This window comes from Triturus cristatus, chromosome 10, assembly GCF_964204655.1.
Source record: "Triturus cristatus chromosome 10, aTriCri1.1, whole genome shotgun sequence".
NCBI lineage: Eukaryota > Metazoa > Chordata > Amphibia > Caudata > Salamandridae > Triturus > Triturus cristatus.
In genome coordinates this window covers 561012876-561026302 of record NC_140593.1, presented here as the reverse complement: position 1 = coordinate 561026302, position 13427 = coordinate 561012876, and positions in this window count along the sequence as shown.

The following is a 13427-nucleotide window of genomic DNA, read 5'->3' as shown; positions in this document are numbered from 1 at the left end:
CCCAGCTTCAACTAACTTGGTGAGCACCATTTGTAATGGTTTGGCTAATTCTGAGTCAAGTCCCTTCTGCTTTCCCACCTTACTCCCTTTGGCTGGCATGTCCCCAAAGGCTCACCAGTCACAGCAAATAGTGCACACACTAAAGCAACCAAAAGCAAGGAAATCTTTCTGACCATTCACCTCTGGTTCGTGTTCCCGGCCCAATGCCGCTGCAGGGGGAATAGGGAGCGTAATTCCCCACACCAACGAGGCCAGCAGCTCAAAAAACACTTCCAGGCAGGAAAAATTGACCACCCGTACTGATAAGACAAAAGGGGCCCCAGATACTGAAAGAATGTGGAATAACACAAGCCCAAGTTATGGACCCCTATATGTGCATGATAAAATACAAGGCACTATACCATGCAGAGGTTAACTACCAGCCCAAAAACCGACTAAAGCAGGCATAAGACTCCAACTAATAGAAAGATTGGTTTATAATAAAGGCAAGAGTAATAGATCGACTTTAGAGAATAAGAAACGAACACCTTGGTGGGACTTGAACCCTTGCCTGAAAGGGGCCTGTGATGCCAAATGCAGAGGCCCTTGCTTCTGAGCTACAGTTCCTGATTATCAAGCAGCTTCAACACAAAGCTACTGCTCAATACTAAGTAATGGGCAGAGCAGGAGACCGGGCGGCTTGCAGCGCATCCGAATCCGAGCCGTAACACAGCGAGAACAAAGAAAATAGCAGCTACCGTTATCCAGAGGCCCAAATTATTAAATTAAATCCCTTGTGTAAGAAAGTGGGTTTCTGATGCAGTAACCCCCCCCCCCTTTCTTGCCTGATAACTGATGCACTTTTCCTCGTTGTGCCCTGGGCTCCTGCCAATCAGGTGCCCAGGGCCTGTGTTGCTTCCCTAAAAACTGCCTAACAGCCAAAACCCAATTGGCATCTCTGGTCACCTGTCAGCCCCTGGTAAATGGTACCCTAGGTGCCCAGGTCCTTGTGACCAGAGAAGGCCCCTAAGGGCAGCAGCACTTATTGTGCCACCCTTAGAGGCCTTGTACCCAGACACACACCCACTGCCTTTGCAGGCTGAGTGTCTGGGTGCAGAACAAAACAAAGAGTCAACATGGCACACATCCCTGTGTGCCATGCCCACAAAACACTGCCCTGGCATCCCTCAGTCACCCCTCTAGCCGGGTGCCCTATGCCAGAGGTGTGGGCACAGGTGTATGAGCCCTGTGCTCCTACAGTAGCCAGGTCAATTCCTGGGAACTGTAAGTGCTGTGCTGCCATTAAGAGTATATGGTGCTGGGAGGTTGTCAACACGAACTCCACAGCACCATGATGGCTACACTGAAGACTGGGAAGTTTGGTATCAAACTTCTCAGCACAGTACACCCACACTGATGCCAGTGTGGGATTTACTGTAAGATGCAGGACAGAGGGCATCTTAGAGATGCCCCCTGAACCTAACCTACAATCCACGTCTTGTCTGAGGGGCTGCCTAGGCTGCCAAACAGCAGACAGGTTGCTGGACCCCTGGGTAGAGAGCCATCTGCTCTCCTGGGCCTGCAACAATGCACATCCTGGGTGAGGTACGAAGTCTCCTCCCCCAGGATGGGCAGGGGAAGCTTCAAAGGCATTCCGCCTCTGTGAGCTTCTCCAGGCCACTTGCTGTATCCAGCAACTGACCCCTACCGGTTCTCAACCCACTCTCTGGTGGGAAGACTGGCCGGAAACCCCAAGGAAGGACAGGGGGTGTGCCAGCCTCTGCCAACCCCACCCCTCAGGTGGGGGAGGCGAGGTGAAGCACGTCCCCGGGCTCTCGCCATCTTGAAGATGGAGAGCCCTGCTCAATCAGGACTAGGCCACTGCCCCCCTCCCACAGGAGAGTGGCAGGATAGGGGGTGTAGCCACCCCAGGGCAGGGACCCAGTGGTCCCTGCCCTTTACCTACCTGTAACGCCCCTAAATTTAGTATTTAGGGGCACCCTGAACCTTCCTTCCTCAGATTCTAGATTCTGAAAAACAAAGAAGATCAAGAAGAAAGAAGACCTGCCGTGCAGCTGCTAAGAAGAGGAAGACACCAACTGCTTTGGCCCCAGCCCTACAGGCCTGTCGACCCTCGAACCTGCTTCTGCTACATCCCGGCACCTCTTGTGGCCAGCAACCTAATAAACCCCGGAGGACCTGGCTACCTTTTGGCTCTAAGCACCTGGGACTCCCATGAGCAGAGGCTCTGCTCAAAACCAGCTTCTAACCCCTGGCATCAGCCCGGAACCGCGAACCCTGCACACTCTGCACCCGCCAAGCCTGGCCTGTGCCGGAGTAAACAAGACCCCGAGGACGTCCCCCCGGCAACTGTGACCCCGATTCCGGCACCCAAGGACTCACCTCGACGCTCCTGACGACGCCTGCAGCCTCAGAACCAGGTACCTCCCCAACCGCGATCAACAGAGGGTAAGATTTCCCGACACCAAAAGGCATCCCTGCACCCGGCCTGAGTGGCCCTGGCAGTGTAACCTCTACACCTATCTACTTCCCCATTTGCCCTGAGCAAGTGACCAGGAGCCCAGCTCCCACAGCCGCGTGGCCTGCTAGTCAACAGCCACCAACCAAGGCCCCCCTGCCTCCCATAGGATAACATTGGGCCTAACTCACTCTGCACCCGGCTGCCCCTGTGCCGCTGAGGGTGTAACAACTGTACTTACCTGACCCTGGGAGACCCCTGAGTCTGTGCCCAGAACCTTAACTCTACAAGTCGAGTACTTACCCAAAAGCCGATAACCCAATTTTCTTCCATAGGGTAACATTGACTGGTTTCTTCTGAAATTTCTTCTGAAGTGTGGAGTTTCTAAAACTTAAAAATATTCACCAAAAATCAATCGAGTAACGAAAACGAAAATACTCACCTGCTATTAGGAGAGATCCCAGTGCTGGGTCTTGGTGCCCAGCACTGACCCTGAAAAATATTCACAACCGTACTTACCAGTAACCCAATTTTCTTCCATAGGAAATCATTGACTGTTTTTCTGTGAAATTTCTTCTAAGTGTCGTACCAACTGTGAAAACGTAATTACTTACTTGTTTTGGATAGAGGTCCCAGTACTGAGTCTAGGAGCCCAGTACTGGATTACAAAAGTAACGTGAACCTACTTTACTTGAAACTTGAATTTTCTCCCATATGGAATCATTGACTGTTTTTCTATGAAATTACTTGTGTCAACTTTTAAAATAGTAAAATGTTGCCTAACAATCACAACAGTAACTAAGTCGATTTTTATCACTTGTTTCTAAGAACTGTCCCAGGACTGAATCTAGGATCCAGTCCTGGAGTTACAAAAGTAATCCTGAAAGTAATCTATTGCAAATAACTTAAAACTTCCATTGAGCTCAATGCATTATTGTGTTTGAAATTGTGTTACCTATTGCAACAATCTGTAACTATCTACAAAAGTCAATTGCAAATTGCAAAAGTATTCAACCAAAGCTTCTCATTCTGAGAAAGTATATTTTAATACCTATTGTTGGTTCTAAAATAAAACAAACATATATTTTTTTACATAAACCATTGGCCTAGAGTTCAGTTATTGAGTGAGTGAGACCCTTTGCTGACTGAGTGTGTACAAGAAATGCTTTACACTGTCCTCTGATACTGCCTTACTGCTCGACCAAGCTACCACTTTAGAGAGTAAGGTTATATCTAACTATAGCCTCTGCCAAACCTCTAGGGACTGTGGACTCTGTACACACTGTACCTATTTGGGAACAGTATATACAGAGCCACTTTCTCACACCTGTCAAGTGGAATAGCTAAGGAGGCTCCTCTTCGACTATGGGCAGAGCGGAGAGCTCACACAGCGCCTGTGCATTCACAGTGGCTTTGAAATCCATGCCACAGCAAGCGCTGTTCAGCTGACTCCGCTTTGTGCGCTAACAGCAGCTTCCATGTCCGTGCCACGGTAAGCGCTGGTAAGTGAAGGCACTGGAACCCCAAGGATTGCAGCCGGATCCACTATCACCGTTGCGATGCCTCCATAGTAAAAGGAGGGGTCCAGGGCAGTCACGCCCTAAATAGGCCCAACTATTGTGACGGCAGGAGTGAAAGTGCCACTCTCTGCTATCGCAGAACCCACAAATCCACTGGTAGCCGCCCGAAGACAAACCTGAAAGCAAACCTACACCCCCTCTCTCCTATGGGCAGATAGTTGTGAGCAGCGGCGGCCGGAATGGCTCGTGGGTGGGGGGAGGGCATGGGTGTGATGAGAGGAGTTACAGGGGGGTCATTGGGGGTGTATCGTGTGGGGGGAATTAAAAATAAAAACCTGAAACTTACTTTTAGGCCAGGGTGCTTCGTCTCTGGTCCTGCTCTCCTGTCTTCGACTCCAGGAACAGGAAGCAGGCAGCCAGACTCCCTCCCCTAAGCAAATCACAATGCTGCAATGCAGGGTTGTGATTGGTCTGAGCGCCATAACAAAAGTTATCTTTTTATGTTTCTTCTTCACACTGCTTAAAATCAGTGAGGCGATGCTCCTCCGCCATAGCGGAGGAGCCACCACTGGTCGTGAGCGAGGGGTGGGAGCCGGGCCCTAATGTCACGCCCAGTTAGTCGGGCCACTCTGCCCAAATGGTGAGCGCAGTACCAAAGCAGAGCGCATGCTGGTAGTCGATGCTGCCTTCACCATCATAGGGGCATATTCACTGGTGTTAGATGCTACATTTGCAGTCATAGGAGCATATACACTGCTGTTAGATGCAACACTAGCATGTGCACCAGTTTTAGGTGTAAAGTACAATATCACAATAGAATGTATGTTTGTGTTAGATTCTATATTCACAGTCAAAGATCTTAGAGTCATATGCACTAGTTTTGGATGCTACAATCACTATCATCGAGTCGTGTACACTGGTGTTAGTTACTACATTCACTATCGTAGGGCATGAGCACTAGTGTAAAGTGCAGAGTTCAATTTCACAACAGAATTTACGCTGGTGTTAAGTGCCATATTCAACATCACAGTGACTGACCATATTTAACATCCCAGTGACTGGCCATATTTAACATCCCAGTGACTGACTGTTGCACAAAGACCACTGAATCACAAAAAGATTCCATTAGCATCACGTGCTCTTAAATGAATAAATAAATGCTAACAACCAAACGGATCGGTGTGTTAAGCACATAAAGTTGACATCAAAGAACTGACCAAGGTCAGGGAAGGAAGCTGCAACAATTACAGCAAAGAGTCACAAAAAAAGGCAGAGCTGCAAGCTCAGCACATCGAAAAGCAAGACACCGAATGTGATCTATTTTTAGTTCACCTTCAAGGCCCGAAGTCTGAATATTGTTGTTTGGAGTGAAACATGGTAACCAAAAGAGCAGATACGGTGCAACCGCGTCTAACAAGTTTGCATCAACAGCATTGCTGGCAGGTCTTAAAATCAAGACCACGTGGGAGCAGCTGTGTACTTATAAAACATCTTTAAAGAGTGTGTTTTTGTGGTTCTTTGTTCTTTCCCACTTACGGTTTAAAGATAAAGGGTTTCTTGCAGTCATCTCGTCTGTTTCATACTTTATACTTGATTAATGAAAACATGTGTGTACCTTTTATTCAGGCAATGGCATCACTTCTACCTTGCTTTGGTAGCCAGAGTGTGTATATACAATGATCAGTGCCACTGGAATTAAGCTGTTACTTTTTTTTACATAATTATGACTTTGGTGTATTTGCCACATAATCCACCATCTGCTGCATAATATGCAGATTTTAACCAAAAGTTTTGTTTTAGGTCAAACGGATCAAAAGTTACAAAAACGTTGCAACACACGTTTGCGCAAAGTGAAATCAATCAATCAATCAATAATTTGTAAAGCGCACTACATACCTGTGAGGGTTTCAAGGCGCTGGGGGGGGGGGGGGGGGGGGGGGAGCTGCTGCTATTGGTCGAAGAGCCAGGTCTTGAGTTGTCTCCTGAAGGTCAGTAGGTCTTCGGTTTGTCGCAGGTAGAGGGGAGGGAGTTCCAGGTCTTGGGAGTGCGGTGGGAGAAGGATCTGCCTCCGGAAGTAGTTCTCCGGATGCGTGGGACCGTGGCCAGGGCGTGGTCAGCGGAGCGGAGTCTCCTGTTGAGTACGTAGAAGGAGAGTCGACTGTTGAGATAGGCTGGGCCAGTGTTGTGGAGTGCCTTGTGTGCGTGGAGCAGGAGCTTGAAGGAGATTCTTCTGTCGACTGGGAGCCAGTGCAGGTTCCTCAGGTGGGGGGTGATGTGGTCGCGGTGCGGGACGTCGAGAATCAAGCGTGCAGAGGCGTTCTGGATTCTTTGTAGTCTGTTGATGAGCTTGGACGAGGCTCCGGCGTAGAGGGCGTTTCTGTAGTCAAGCCTGCTGCTGACTAGGGCCTGAGTGACTGTTTTCCTCATGTTTGTCGGGATCCATCTGTAGATCTTGCGGAGCATGCGGAGTGTGTTGAAGCAGGTGGAGGAGACTGCGTTGACTTGTTTGGCCATGGAGAGTTTCGAGTCGAGGATGACTCCCAGGTTGCGTGCGTGCGTGGTCGGTGGGGGCTGGGGGGACCCCAGTGACATGGGCCACCAAGAGTCATCCTAAGCGGAGGGGTTGGACCCGAGGATGAGGATTTCCGTCTTGTCTGTGTTCAGTTTGAGGCGGCTGTCCTCCATCCAGTCTGCGATCCCTGGTGGAGGTTGGATTTGGCTGTGAGGGGGTCCTTGGTGACGGAGAGGATCAGCTGAGTGTCGTCGGCGTAAGAGATTATGTTGAGGTCGTGTTGTCGGGCGATGCCTGCTAGTGGAGCCATGTAGACGTTGAACAGCGTCGGGCTGAGGGAAGATCCTTGAGGGACGCCGCAGATGATCTTGGAGGCATCGGATCGGAACGGGGGGAGGCAGACACTCTGAGTTCTGCCGGAGAGGAACAAGGAGGTCCAGTCCAGGGCCTTCTCTTGGATCCCGGCGTCGTGGAGGCGTGTGCGTATAGTGCGGTGGCAGACGGTGTCGAAGGCGGCGGAGAGGTCCAGGAGGATGAGGGCTGCCGTTGTCTAGCAGGATCCTGATGTCGTCTGTGGCAGCGATGAGGGCGGTCTCGGTGCTGTAGTTGCTGCGGAATCCTGATTGGGACGGGTCCAGGATGTTGTTGTCTTCGAGGTGACGGGTGAGCTGGGTGTTTACTATCTTCTCGATGACCTTTGCTGGGAACAGAAGCAGGGAGATGGGCCGAAAGTTCTTGAGGTCGCTCGGATCCGCCTTGGGTTTCTTCAGTAGGGCGTTGATCTCTGCGTGCTTGTCGAAGGAGAGGTTGATGATTTTGTGCAGGTGGGGTGCGATGGAGTTGCTGGCTTTGTTGAAAATGTGGTGCGGGAGAGGGTTGGAGGGGGATCCGAAGTGGATTGTTCCCATGGTCTTGATTGTGTCCTCGATGCTCACATTGGCCCAGGTTGTCAGGGTGTCGTGGACGGTGGGGTGCGGTAGGTTCGGTGTGGTCGGCAGGGGCCGTCCGGGGTCTTGAGCTGTCATGGATGTCGGTGATTTTCCGGTGGAAGAAGGTGGCGAGGGAGTCGCACAAGGCTTGCGAGGGTGGGATGTCGTTGGCGTTGGAGCTGGGGTTGGAGAGTTCCTTCACGATGTTGAAGAGCTCCTTGCTGTTGTGTGCATTGTTGTCAAGGCGGTCTGTGAAGGAGGTCCTTTTGGCGGTCCTGATGAGGTGGTGGTGGGTGCGGATGGCGTCTTTGTGGGCAGCGCGGCTGTCCGGCGTCTTGTCGCTGTGCCATGTGTTTTCCAGTTTCCGGCAGGTGCGTTTTGAGTTGAGGAGTTCCGGGGTGAACCAGCTGACTCTTCTGCTGGTGTCTCTGCTGATGGGGTTTTTCAGCGGGGCGACGGTGTTGGTGCAGTCGTCCATCCAGCATTCGAAGGTGAGTGCACCTTCATCGGGGTTGTTGGGGTTAGTCGGAGGGTTGAGTGCGAGGTTTGTCTGTAGTTGTTCTTGGGAGACTTTGCCCCAGCAGCGGCGGGGGGTCTGTAGAGTGCGTTGGTGTGTGAGGGGTTTCCACAAGGAGAAGTGGATGCAGTGGTGGTCTGTCCAGGTGAGTTCGGCGGCGTGGCTGAAGGTGACGTGAGGGCTTGAGGAGAAGATGGCATCTAGTGTGTGGCCGGCGATGTGGGTCAGCGTCGTGACGAGCTGTTTCAGTCCGAGGTTGGCGAGATTGTCGATCAGGGTGGAGGAGTTGCTGTCGTTGTTCTCCAGGTGATAGTTCAGGTCTCCGAGGAGGATGTAGTCGGTGGAGGTCAGCGCGTGCATGCTGATGAGGTCGGCGATGGAGTTGCAGAATTGAGGCCGGGGTCCTGGTGGTCTGTAGACGAGGGTGCCTCTTAGGGTGGTCTTGGGGTCCGTGTGGATCTGGAAGTGCATGTGTTCAGCGGTGCTGAGGGCGTCGTTGGTGTTAGTTGAGACCTTGATGGTGTTTTTGTGGACGATGGCGATTCCTCCTCCGGCCCTGTTGGTGCGGTCTCTGCGGGTGATCTTGTACCCGACTGGGATGGCTATGGCGATGTCTCGTGAGGAGGTTTCGTTCATCCAAGTTTTGGTCAGAAAGGACATCCGGTGATGTGGTGTCGAGTAAGTCCCAGAGTTCGACGGCGTGTTTGTGTGCGGAGCGGGTGTTGAGCAGGATGCAACTAAGCTGGTTGGGTTCTGTCGCGGCAGGTATCTTGGCGCTTTCGAGGCAGGAGAAGCTGCAGTTCCGGCAGGTGAAGGGGCCGTGTGTGCGCCTCGGGCGGCCTTGCAGCAGGTGTGGGTTCTTCCTGGGTTGAGAGCGATGATGCTGTTGGCGTCGTAGCGGAGGCGGTCTTCCTGGCTGGTGCAGGGGCCAGGGGTTCTGGCACAGGGCGCGGTCCAGGCGCGGACGGGAGCAGGCGGGCTTGCCTTAGGCGCGCCTTCGGCGCACCAGTGGCGCGCCCGCTGCGCGCGGCCGCCAGATATGGGGAGGTGGGGAGGGAGGAGCAGCTGGGAGGCGAGGGACGGGTGTGACGAATGTTTCACTTTGCAATGGTTAACTGGTCCTCTTTCAGTTGCTTAGCTCTGTATCTGGCTGTTAAACTGATACTAAAGTGGTGAAATCTTTGAACAGACAGTATTATTATTAGGTGTTAAAATAACAAAATAATGAATTAACACCATCAAAAAATGTACGGCATTATCCTGCATAATTTGCCTTTTTCTACCACATATTTAGTCAACCCTGAAGCATAATGTGGTGTTCCCCTGCACCTTAATCCGAGTGGCCCTAACAATGGCTGCTGCGTACATAGACTCAACCTGACACAACTGTTCTCTATCAAACTCTGCAGAACTAGCAGGGATTTATAGAATTTAGGGGGTAGGGTGTCAGATTAAATACAATTATGATATTCATTGAACCTCTGAAGAAATTGTCAGCTAAAAGAAGGCTAACTGTTGATATAATAGATTTGGCCCAGGGAAGGTTACTACTCATTTAGACAAGGTAGTTTGGCAGGAAACATGAAATCAATGCTCATGGGGGTAGCCTGTATGTATAGTGCAGAAATAATAGATTGGCATAGTGGTCTTCATATGCACCAAATAGTCTTCTGCAGCCTTTTGGTTAGGTTTGTGCTATAGAATAAATGTATATTTAAGTTCCAGTCGCTATTTTTAGCCAACGGACTTCCTGAACAAGTAGTTGTGACTATTAAGCCCTGCCACTCTTCCCTAAGCCACTATTCACATAAGTGTGAAGGTTTCTCCTAATCTGAATTTGGACAGTGACATCTCTAGGGGTGTTTATTTTGGGGGGGAGTGAGGATCATGCATTGGGCCACAGATTATGGGGTCATACACAAAGGTTGATTGTATAAAGCGTGCATGCATGTATACGCACGTTTCCATGTATACACACACACACATATATGTATTCACTGAAAAACCAAAGCTTATAGGGACGTTATAGTTAGGAAATAGAATTTAAAAAAACCTTAGAAATTCACTGCAAAAACCAAAGATTACAGGGACGTCATAGTTAGGCTCAGATTTCACTTGTACAAAACCATAGTAATTTACCAGTTATACTTACCTGAGCTAACTATAACTTATGCCCCCGCAATGCACTGCTTATGTCCTCACATATTACTTCACACATGACATGCTCAGTGACATTACTGATGACATTACCCATGACATCGCAAATGAAATCACTGATGACATCATGCAGTGATTGTGAGTGTTTCGTAAAAGTTTTTGAGTGTTCAAATATATAGTAAGGTACTACAAAAGTTAAATTAGTATTCTTTGTGTACTACTAATGAGCGACATTATTTCAAATATATATTATGTGAGTAACTGTGTGTATCTGTGGTTGAGTGATTGTGTGAGTGGCTGTAAGGGTGTGTGAGTGGTTGTATGGGTGAATAAGTGTGTGTGTGAGTAGCTGTATGGGTGCATAAGTGGGTGTGTATGTAGTTGTATAGGTGAGTGAGTGGCTGTGTGAATAGCTGTATTGGTGAGTGAGCGGATGTGTGAGTGGCTGAATGGTGTGTGAGTGAGTGGGTGTATGGGTGAATAAGTGGGTGTGTGAGTAGGTATAAGGGTGAATAAGTGGATGTGTGAGTAGCTGTACAGGTGAGCGAGTTGCTGTGTGAGTAGCTGTATGGGTGAGTGAGTGGATGTGAGAATAGCAAGTTTAAACCACGCTACAGTCTTGAGGTTAAAGGTTATGGGTACATCACAAGAGGGGAGAATTTCCCATTGTGTGTATGTAAAAAGTCTTGAATTTCCTTGTGACTTACTTTCGTCTTGAAGGCATGAAATGAAGTATCCCTGGAAGCCGTGTGCTTATGATTCGGATTTGGTAAAAAAAAACACACAAGTCCAAGGCCCCAAAGTTTTTCTTAGGACCCCACCACAATCACTGCCAAAAGACAGGTTTGAAGAAAACCAAGGTTGGCTAGTGTTGCTCTGCACTTCTGAGGTTTCTATGTGTGCGGTAAATAGCTGGCGTCACCTTCAGCAACTTTAATAGCCCTCATTTTACCGGCCTCATGAGGCTCAGTCTTTGATTTGTAAAAAAAAGAAAATTAGGGCATGGAACCCATGATTTTCTCATTAGGCCGCCGTTGGCACTGCGGAATGCCAAGGGTATCAAATACCAAGTCTGCCTGACTTTGATTCAGCCCCATGCCTCTTTCTCTACCACCCTACATTTACTATCGCTATTATTCTTGAAAGTTATTTTTCATCCTTGCTTTCGCCCTCTGTTACTGTTTTCCTATTGTTCTTTCCTCCCTCCTTCTCCCCTTTCTGTCTTTCTCCCTATTGCTCTGGATGAACGTTTAATGATCAAAGATAAGTTGTGGTCCACAGAAATGAGTTCCGGTGCCTATCACCTGAAGCCACCAGCACAAATTAAGTAATGGTGAGGAAGATGGGGCTAGTCAAATCCTGGATTCAGACTCCTGAGGTGCAGATCACAACAGCAGAGGTCCACTGAGCTAGCTTGTGGCACCAAGGGGGTGCTGATTCTGTATCATTATCCCTTTCCCTGGTATGCAGGGGCAATGAAGAGCTGTATGTGCCTGTTTCCAATTAAATCACACTGCCTACAGCATAGCGGCCAAGTGTCCCGCTTTTGCCGGGACAGTCCAGGCAAGTTCGAGACTGTCCCAAGTAATTCACTATCCCGTGACAGTCCCTGCAATTGAACTTCCAGCGCTGCCAAGTCACGGGCCTACTCAATGAAGCGAGAATTGCAGGGAATTGCAATGGGAAGTTCACACTTTAGGCCATAGTAGCCAAGTTGAAAAATGTCTCCAATGCAGCTGAATGGGAGAATTTTTCCAACTCATCGGCTTTGGCTTTAAGTCTGAAATTCCCGTCTCAATTCCCTGTAATTCTCTCTTTATTGAGTAGACCCTATAATCTGCACTATGTTCAGTAGGCGGAGTTAAATTATGCGAATTATGCGGATTGTGCGGAGTGGGCAGAGCTTTGGGGCAGTGGGTGTGGTACATTTTCAAGTAAGTAATTGATAGCTGTGCTGCAAAGTATCCCTGGAAATGTTTTTCAAAGGGTGGCAAGTATGCTACAGCAGATACACTATGCGCGTTACTGCATGAGCTGCAGATAGCACAGCCTGCAAGCCATAGCTCCGTGTTTTCGAGCTATGCTGTCTGCAGCTCAAAGCGCAATCTTGAGGAGTTCCCAAGTAAGTGCATGAGTTGTCGACTGAACATTTTCACCGTAAACGGATACATGTCCTTATAGATGTCAAATTACATTGGGATGCTACAGTTGTTAGCAGCTGATGTACACTGTACGCTTGGGGTCAGCGGGGGAACTAGTTGGGGTGATGCACTTCACATATAGTGCCTTGCAGAACACAGAGATGTAAACTGATTGACTGCACCAATTTGAACTTCTACTTTTCTGAGGCTTAACAAGTTTGACGCTACGGGGCTTATTTACAAGGCACCCTTGTAAATAGGGGGTGGCGTCAAAAAGAAATGGGTATTGCGGTGGAACACCCAAAGCAACACCCATTGCCCACCCCTTTGCTGTGGTCAGGGGCATATTTAAAAGGTGATGTTAAGCTACGTTAAGTGGCAATGTGCCACAGGAACGTCCGCAAAAGTGACGTTCCTGTGGCGCAATGCCCTTGTAAATATGCACCTAAATGTGTTCTATTTTTGAAAAGTGAATAAAAAGTTAATCACGAAAATGGATGCATGGTCTCGTTCTTTCCCTGTGCAGGGGCACAGAACAGAACCACAAACTGCCTCAAAAGTTTGGTTTGAACAAGAAGACAGTATGACAGTTTCAGATGGAACCTTGCCAACCCGAGGGAAAGTATGCACCCATGTCAGAGAAGAGAGCACAACAGGAGGACAGCAATACATTCAAAGTGAGGTCATGGAATCAGAGACCTCGTGAGGTCGCAGGTCAAAAATAGAGCGAACAGATGGGCTTCTTCGGGCCGCCGGTGGCGGTGTCGTCTGGCCTTACACGCCCACCCTGGCATGTTATTGCTGGCCCTTGAACAGTCTGGGACTCAGCAGATGCAACTTTGAAGCAGAAACTGGCACAAAAACTTCACACGGAAATACCGTTTGCACAGGGCATCGGGGCAGCTGTGGTGCTCGACTCCCTGCTGTGCAACAGGCAAAAAGGAATAATGTACAAAAACAGTCTCTAGATCCCCTTTATTCTCATGATATCTCATTTACCATCCCCATGTTTTACCTATTACCTGCAGGAAATTCGGTCTACAAACCCCCAGGACTCAGCAGTATTTACGTAAAGTCAGCATCCCAAGCTCTGGTGCAACTACATTGGCTACCCAGGGCTGTTTCTACCATTAGGCAAGATTAGGCGGCCGCCTAGGGCGGCAAAAGGGGGGAGGGCGGCAAAAAACATGAGT